Below are 8,463 nucleotides of genomic sequence, written 5' to 3'. Positions count from 1 at the left end.
CGAGCATGTCTCTTCATCTCCGAAATATGTATATTTTGACAAAGATAAAGAATACGAAAAGTAAATACTTGTAAAAGACACAATATAATGTTCAAGTAAGCATGAAAAATATACTAGAATAGTAAAATAATTTAGAACTTAAAACTTATTTCTATTTAGAGATAAGGTATATTATATAAAAATTAAATTATAAATAATATTAATATTACGACTTATGAGCATTTAATAATTATGTGAATTATGATGGTCATTAAATTTATTAATTATAGAATTAAAGCAAATAAAATTAAATTATTATTCATTATGTATAATAAAAATTAAATTATTCTCATCATCCATAACGGATGAAATTAAATTATAGCTCATCTTGAGTAAAAGACCAATACACAATTAGATGATGACAGATTTGGTTACTGTTTTGTAGTGTTTATGTAACATTTTTTTCGCTTCAACATCATATCATGTTTGTAGATATTAAAGAGTATTGTGTCATTCTTGTTATCTTGTATCACAATTCACAACCTTTGCAAATTCAACTCTACTCTACTGCCAGATCAGCACTGACCCTGAAATTTCAAAATTAGCCCTGAAAATTTTATTTTTGTACATTAATCCCTAAACATCACACATGTTACAAATTCGGGAATAACTCTTGTCAAAGATCAACCCAAAATTACAAAACAGCTCCAAAATCACTAAAATCCTTTTATACTCTCCATTTACCTCCAAATCCAAGCCTCCAATTGCTTAATTTTAGATAAAAATTCTAAACACCATCCTCAAAAAAGCCCTGCAGAAAGTAAAAAACAGAAAACTATTTCTAATAATCCATTGAAGTTAATGCATAATGTTTAATTATACATCAAACAGAGGATCATGGTCTCATATTGCAAGTGCAACATTGTTGAAGTAGTAGTTGAGTCAAGTTGTAACGGAGTTAGTTGTATGTTTACTAAAATATAGGTAACTAATAAACTGTAATTTAGGTGTAGTTGAGTCAGCAAATTAGTTAGTTAGTTAGTTTTGCTTAGGGTCCGTTTAAAAAACTCCAAAAGTTACTTTTTTTACTTTTGACTTATAAAAAGTTACATTAATAGTGTTTGGTATAATTTTTTAGATAAATTTTTAACTTTTCAAAAAGTTATTTAAGAGTTTTTAAAGAAGTTGAAAAATGTGTCTTCTCCTATTTTTAAAAGCTATTTTATCACTCTTATTTAATGCACAACTTTAAAACAAGGACTTCTATAATAACTTTCTAAATACAAAATAACTTATTTAAAAGTTGTTATTAATAAAAGTCTTTATATTTTAAGCTCATTTTTCAAAAGAACTTATTTTAGAAGTTTAGCCAAACTGGTCCTTAGTCAGCAAGTTTGTTTAGTTTGTTAGGTTGGTTACAAGGTGCGAAGATATTTATTTGATAGTTAGAACAATGATAGTATAAATAATTAGCTTAGTAATTAAATCATTTTTATAATTCATCATTTTTTAATTTCTCACGGTATTTTCCAATTCGACAAGTAAAAGATTAATCCGTCGCAGTACTGAGTTCCACTCAAGAGTTTATTGCTGGCCAATGGATTGCTGCATGCAAAAGGTGGAATTTCAACCCAATACTTACTTAAACGGACTAGTAAACTAACCACTAGACCAACCCAATTTGGTTTTATAATTCATCATTCTATGAATCATACTGAAATTCTCTCCCAAACACATCATCATTTTCTCTGCACTCTCTACCACGAATCACCACATTTCTGGATTTAATAATACTTTGTTTTCATTTTTTTTCCCCTTTCCTCTCCTCTGTTTCAAATAAGGTGTCGGTGACTACTGAGTACAGAAATGCTGCGTTTTTTTGGGTTCTCGTATATATTGAAAAAGACAGGTGAAACAAGAGTATTGTTTTCATTTTCTCTGTTTCTTCTCTACAAAATTTTATGGAAAATAAGAGCTCCAATAAAATAAAGATTTATCCTAAAAAATTAATATAATAAAAGAAAATTCGAACATGTGATTGATTGTAAGTATCTTTAGTGGTCCTTACTTATCTCAGTTGTTTGGCAGTTTTGGTAAAACTATAGATCTCGTTTATGTTTGTTTTGTTTTGTTTTGTTTTCTCTTTTCTTTTTTCTTTTTTTTTTCCTTGCTATGGTATTGCAACGCTTTCCGTAATTTGAAATCAAAATAAGAGTTTAATTTTCATGAATTGATTAAACAAAACATTTTAAGTGATCTAATTATGTTCTTTTTTAATGTGATAATACCCAGTTGAATATATGTGTGTAAAATAATCAAGACCAATTCATGAGCAACAGAGCAAATGATATTTGATATACTTCACTAATTTTTATACTGAGAATTGCGTTTTAATTCTCATTATGTGACTTTTTAAACTATAGAAATTTGGTGAAACTGTTAGTTTTGAAAAGGACCCTTCTAAGCATTCACTCACCAATATTAACCAAAAACCTTCTGCTTATGAGATATATGAACGCACCCTAGTTATTTTAAGTATTTTCATATTTCATTTGCAACGTTTGTATTTAAACTACGGGGTAAACTAATAAATTGGTCCCTAGGTTTGAGCGTAATTCTGTTTTGGTCTTTAAGGTTTAAAGTGTTTTATTTGAATCCAAAAAAGTTTCATTTAGTATCAATTTAGTCCCACAGTGAGGTCAAAATTAAATAATTAACAAAATGTCCTACATAACAACAGTACAAGAACAAAATCAATAATCTGGAGAACAAGTACAAGCTCCAGAGGCATAAAATCAACCATTGATACATCAATACATTTATTTATTATTTTTTTATAATATAAATAAAATATTTTCTATAAAACTAAAGAAAATAATAAATAAATGTATTGATGCATCAATGGTTGATTTTGTGCCTCTGGAGCTTGTACTTGTTCTCCATATTATCGATTTTGTTCTTGAATTGTTGTTATGTAGGACATTTTGTTAATTATTTAATTTTGACCTCACTATGGACTAAATTGATGCTAAATAAAACTTTTTTGGATTCAAATAGAACACTTTAAACCTTAAGGACCAAAACAGAATTACGCCCAAACCTAGGGGACCAATTTAGTACTTTACCCTAAACTATGAGACTGTTATGGTATTATGTACGTGTGTTATGTGCTTAATGAATTATGAAAAAGTCTAGCACCAGAAACTTTTTAAAAAGTTAGCTAGCATTTAACCATCAAAAGAAAATTGAATGATTCCACACCATTAAAAATATTATTGATGGTCAATTGATGGTTACAAAATACAAAAGTTGCTGCCCCCTAGCACTCCTCATGAATTATTACATGAGGAGTGCTAGGTAAACAATGACTATCTTGAACAACATGAACAACTACCAATCAAATAAAAACATACTACACCTCCAAATTACTCACCTAAATCTTAATATTAAAATAATCATCCGTACACCTAGTGAAATGAACATCTGAATAGATATCTATTGTTCATATTATTTAATATTTTCATTATTTACCTATACTTTTTCTAATTACATTTACCTCTTTTTTATTTGTGTGTGTGTGTGTGTTTTTTTTTTTTATCGCGTGTTTAATTTGAGAGGTCATTAGGACTAGTACACTTCTAACTAAACAGTAATATCCTACTTAGCTTAGCATTTTAAGTGCTTTGCTAGCAAGGATGTTATATTTTAATATTCAATTTTGATATAATTAATAGGTTTACTAAAAAAACATAATAATAGGATACTAATTAATTTATTAGTAAATTAAGCATTTGGGAATTAAATTATCAAAACATTATTATTAAAACACTATATGTCTTTTTATATTAAAAAGACCCTTGTTATTTAGTAAGAAAACTATTTTATTTGTTTTTAGTATCTCTCTTTAAGCGTACAATTACAAATCTTTTGTTGACAAAGAAAATGGATAAATGTAATCTAATCTCCACATAAAATACCTAGTATATGATAGATGAATTATATTGCATGGTAACTGTAATTACAGTAATTACGACGGTTATAAAACTTTAGTAATAATTAAAAAATATAGTCAAAATTTTAAGGTTGTATTTTTTATTGTTTGATAATTTTTTTTTATTAAGTCATACATTTTATTTTTTATTTTCAAATTAAAAATATTTTTGAATAATAAAAGATATGATTTTAATTTTAGCTATATTTTTAAATATTATCAAAATTTCATATTTACCAATACTATTAATCATAACTACCATAAAATACAACTCAAGATAAATTGTTCACATGTTAGAATGAAAACAAAGAACCAACAGAATAGTGTTTAATACTTTAATGCTAATGTCTCTACATAAATAGAATTATTTCATAATGGATGAAGCAACAAAAGAACCATGGGCCACTTGGTCCACCCCAGCCTCTACGCTCTAATTTCGGTGGGCCTCAAATAGAAGAACTGAAGAAGAAACATACAGTTAAATAAACGAGTAGTAACTTACCAAAAAAAAAAAAAAAAAACGAGTAGTAAACTATTAAAGAAGTGTTTGAATAATTAAATTATTTACAAAAACACATTTTTAATTTACTAATGATAAAAATACTCTTAAAACATTTTAAAATATGATAAAAATAACAAAAAATATATATATTTTTTTATAATAAACAACTTTTGTATTTGACATGTTACTCGTGTATTTAATCCGAAATTTTGTAAGAATATTAATATAACTATTTAAAAAGTATATGTGAAAAAGACCAAAATTTAGCTATTATATTTTTTTCAATTATTAAAAAATTTTTTTGTTGTTGACAGAAAAAGTAAAAAAAAAATGTATTTAATGTAAAATCACAAAATTTAGAGGATTAAATATTTTTATAAAAAAATATCAAAATTCGATTTCTAAATTTTTTTTAAGAATATATGTTTTACGGTTGAATATTTTTCTCGTATTTTAAAATATAATTATTTTAATCGTAAACAAATTAAAATACTTTTGTCCGCTATATGATAATTCGAAAGCATGTTTAGTAATTTACACACTAATAAATAGAAAGAAAAGAAAAAGGTTAGTATAACATCCGAATATTAAAACAGAAAAAGCAACAGCTGTAAGGTGAAAATGTAAATGTTGATTATTCTTGCTTTCTATTTTTAGTACACTTTTTAATTTCATAACTGAGATGCTGAATTAATAATAATAATAATAATAATAATAATAATAATAAAGTCTAATCTCATTAGTTCATTTAAGTAAATTTTCGAAATGAAAGGATCTCGTGAGAAAAAAATTTAAAATATAAAGTAATTTCTATTACGGTTTTTTGTGTATTTAGTAATTTTTTATTCTTTGAGAAAGTAAAAAGTGTAAAATATTATTACTTTTATTAAATTCCTGTTAAATTCCTGTTAAAAATTATATATTTAATTTGTATAATTGTGTTCCACAAGAACACAAGTTTATTTTCCAACATTAACATAAAACAAAATAAAAAACTGGGATTTTTTTTCCCTATCTTAAAAACAAAGCTTAGTTTTAATTTTCTCTTAATCAATAAGAATGTGTGTGGAAAATTGGCAATATCATTGGAAAAACCGAAAACAAAAAACGAATGCGACCCGTTAAGTTGTCCCATTTGAGAAAAAAGGTCAAGGTTTTCCCACGATGAATTATTGAAAACTAACAATACAAATTATATAAACCATATATATTTTTGCCACTTCTAACCCTTCTAGAGCCATAGACTTTTCTAATAACTAAATAACCATGACTACTACTCCTTACAACAATAATAACAACACTAATTATTATTATTATGGCCCAAAACAACAAGAACAAGTAGATGAGGTTCCAATTTCTCAAGACAAGAACTTTGCTCTACATGGTAAGATAGTGTTTCTTGTTCTTACCACTGCCTTCTTCCTCCTTATTATCTTCATCATCGTGATTCCTCGCCTCCGGAACCGGCGAGGTTCGAGCTCTCGACACGAATCGGAAACCGAAGGAGACTCCACCGTAGCAGCCCCTCACAACAGTAAGACTACTCCTCCTTGGAGTTAGAAGAAAATAAATAAAATAAATAATTTTTCTTTTGTAACTATAGAAATTTTTTTCTTTTATGAATGTTGTTATTTAGAGATACTATATGTATAGTGTTAGTTAGATATTTTTATAATTAGTTACCCTCATATGTAACCATTTATGTAACTTTTATTTCCCCATTGTAGTAGTAGGTTTTCATTAGAGTTTTTTTTTTCTTTTTTTTTAAATAAAAATCTCCTTGTTATTTTCTTGTATTTCTCGATCTTTATTACCATAAATTTCTAAATTTTGGTGGATTAAGAAGTGGTTTTAATTCATTTATGCTCATGATATATAATGTAGTTTGAAGAAGATGATGAGTTTATGGATATGGATATGGAGAAGTTCAATTCCTCTTGGTTTCTATGTTTGTTGGTGGTGGTGACTAATGACTATCATGTCCTTTTTTTCTTTTTCCATGTCAACGTCATAAACCTTCTAAGGAACACATGCAGCTTATTGAATAGTCATTTTATCATGATATCATGATCAAGTATCAAAATTTCTTATGGTATCTTTACTTTAATGTCCTTGATGGTGTAATGTAGAAGAAACATAAGTTTAGCTAGATAAGATGCTAATTATATTCAGTTAATTACTTGATGTTCTTTAACTTATGTTTTAAAATAATTCCGCTAAATAAACAATAGAGTGCAAATAACATAAATAATGAGCGAAATTTCAGGTCCATTAAATATTAAAAAAAATTCAGTCTCAATTATCTACTACAATCTTATTTTCATCTTTTATATTTACAATTTTACCTTCTACCTTCCAAAAGTTTTACCACAAAAAAATCCATTTAATAAAAAGAAACATCCGAAAAAGTGAAGGAGGAAGAGACAGCAGCAGCACCGCTTGTGAAACACAAGACAACAACAGCACTGTCTGTGAAACACGAAATGGCAGTAGTGGCGCATGGAGAACATACGATGACATCATGTGCAACTGCGACAATGGTGACCTAGACGACGGGATAAACAGACACACAATGCAAAGGCGGGCTATTGCAATGCGGCAGAGGGAGGACAACGACGACACAGCAGCAGTGCCGCCAGGGATCGCGAGGCAGTAGCGGCTGCACCCGGCCCCGGGAATGCGAGACAGCAGCAGTGGCGCATGAGGAACGCATGCGTGTTGGAAAATAAAAGGACAAAGCACACACTCACTAAGAATATAAAATGAAGAGGAATGTATTGAATGTATTTGTGTGTTGTTAATTATGAAATAATTACATATGTATTTATACTTTTCTTTGATGTCTAAACTTAATGCATCCTAATAAACAAATGGTTTAAATTAAAACTAAATATAGACAACTTATTCAAATTGTGGTTTTTATTCATTCTTAAATTCTAACCATCAAGTTTATTTTTAACATTCTCCCTTAAACTTGATAATTTTTTGACTCCAATCATAATCCTTAACTTTTGAAAAGCATCATATTTCAGAGATTTTGTGAAAATGTCAGCAACTTGATCAAGTGATTTCACATACTCAACCTCCACATGCATATTCTCAATACATTGTCGAATGAAATGATACTTTATTTCTATGTGCTTGCTTTTGTCATGAAACACTGGATTCTTTGCTAGGGCAATCGCTGACTTATTGTCCATCATGATCTTGGTGGATTCAACTTGCTCAAAATGAAGTTCCTTCAGTAGTATGTTTAGCCAAATTGCATGACATGCACAGGCAGTGGCAGCAACATATTCAGCTTCACAAGTTGAAAGAGTGACTATAGGTTGTTTCTTTGAACACCAAGAAATTACATTATTTCCTAAAGAGAAAAACAAAGCCAATAGTACTCTTCCTGTCGTCAATATCCCTAGCATAATCACTATCACAATAGTCCATTAATTTGAATTCATCTGAAACTGAATAAAACATGCCATACTCAAGAGTGCCTCTAAGATAGCGAAGAATTCTCTTGACTGCCTTCATATGGATTTCTGTTGGATTCTCCATGTAACGACTAACTAACCCAACTGAAAATAAAATGTCAGGTCTGGTACAGGTCAAATACCTTAAACTCCCCACGAGATTCTGAATAATGTTTGATCAACTTTTCTTACACCTTCTTCCTCTTTGGAAAGTTTGACTCCATACTCCATAGGTGTATTGGTAGGATTACAATCTAGCATATTGAGTTTCTTCAATAGCTCTCTTGTATAAGCCTGTTGTGAGATAAAAATTTCATCCTCCATTTGTTTCACTTCAATTCCCAGATAATAAGACATTAGTCCTATATCACTCATCTCAAATTCTTGAACTATTACCTTCTTAAATTCTTCAAACATTATTTGATTGTTTCCTGTGAATATAAGGTCATCCACATAGATACAAACAAATAACAAATTTCCTCTTTCCTCTTTCACATAGAGTGCATATTCATGAATGCACCTAT

The 8,463-nt window shown here is 28.5% G+C and overlaps 1 long non-coding RNA gene across 1 annotated transcript; it reads left to right on the top strand.

Moving 5' to 3' along the window:
* The first annotated feature begins 5,700 nt into the window (after positions 1–5,700).
* Positions 5,701–6,539, top strand: LOC140176303 (uncharacterized). The gene is made up of 2 exons (XR_011867193.1): positions 5,701–6,006; positions 6,357–6,539. It is a non-coding gene; the product is annotated as an uncharacterized lncRNA (long non-coding RNA).
* Positions 6,540–8,463: the final 1,924 nt, after the last annotated feature.

This window comes from Arachis hypogaea, chromosome 11 (assembly GCF_003086295.3).
Source record: "Arachis hypogaea cultivar Tifrunner chromosome 11, arahy.Tifrunner.gnm2.J5K5, whole genome shotgun sequence".
NCBI lineage: Eukaryota > Viridiplantae > Streptophyta > Magnoliopsida > Fabales > Fabaceae > Arachis > Arachis hypogaea.
This window is presented reverse-complemented; position numbering and strand designations above follow the sequence as displayed.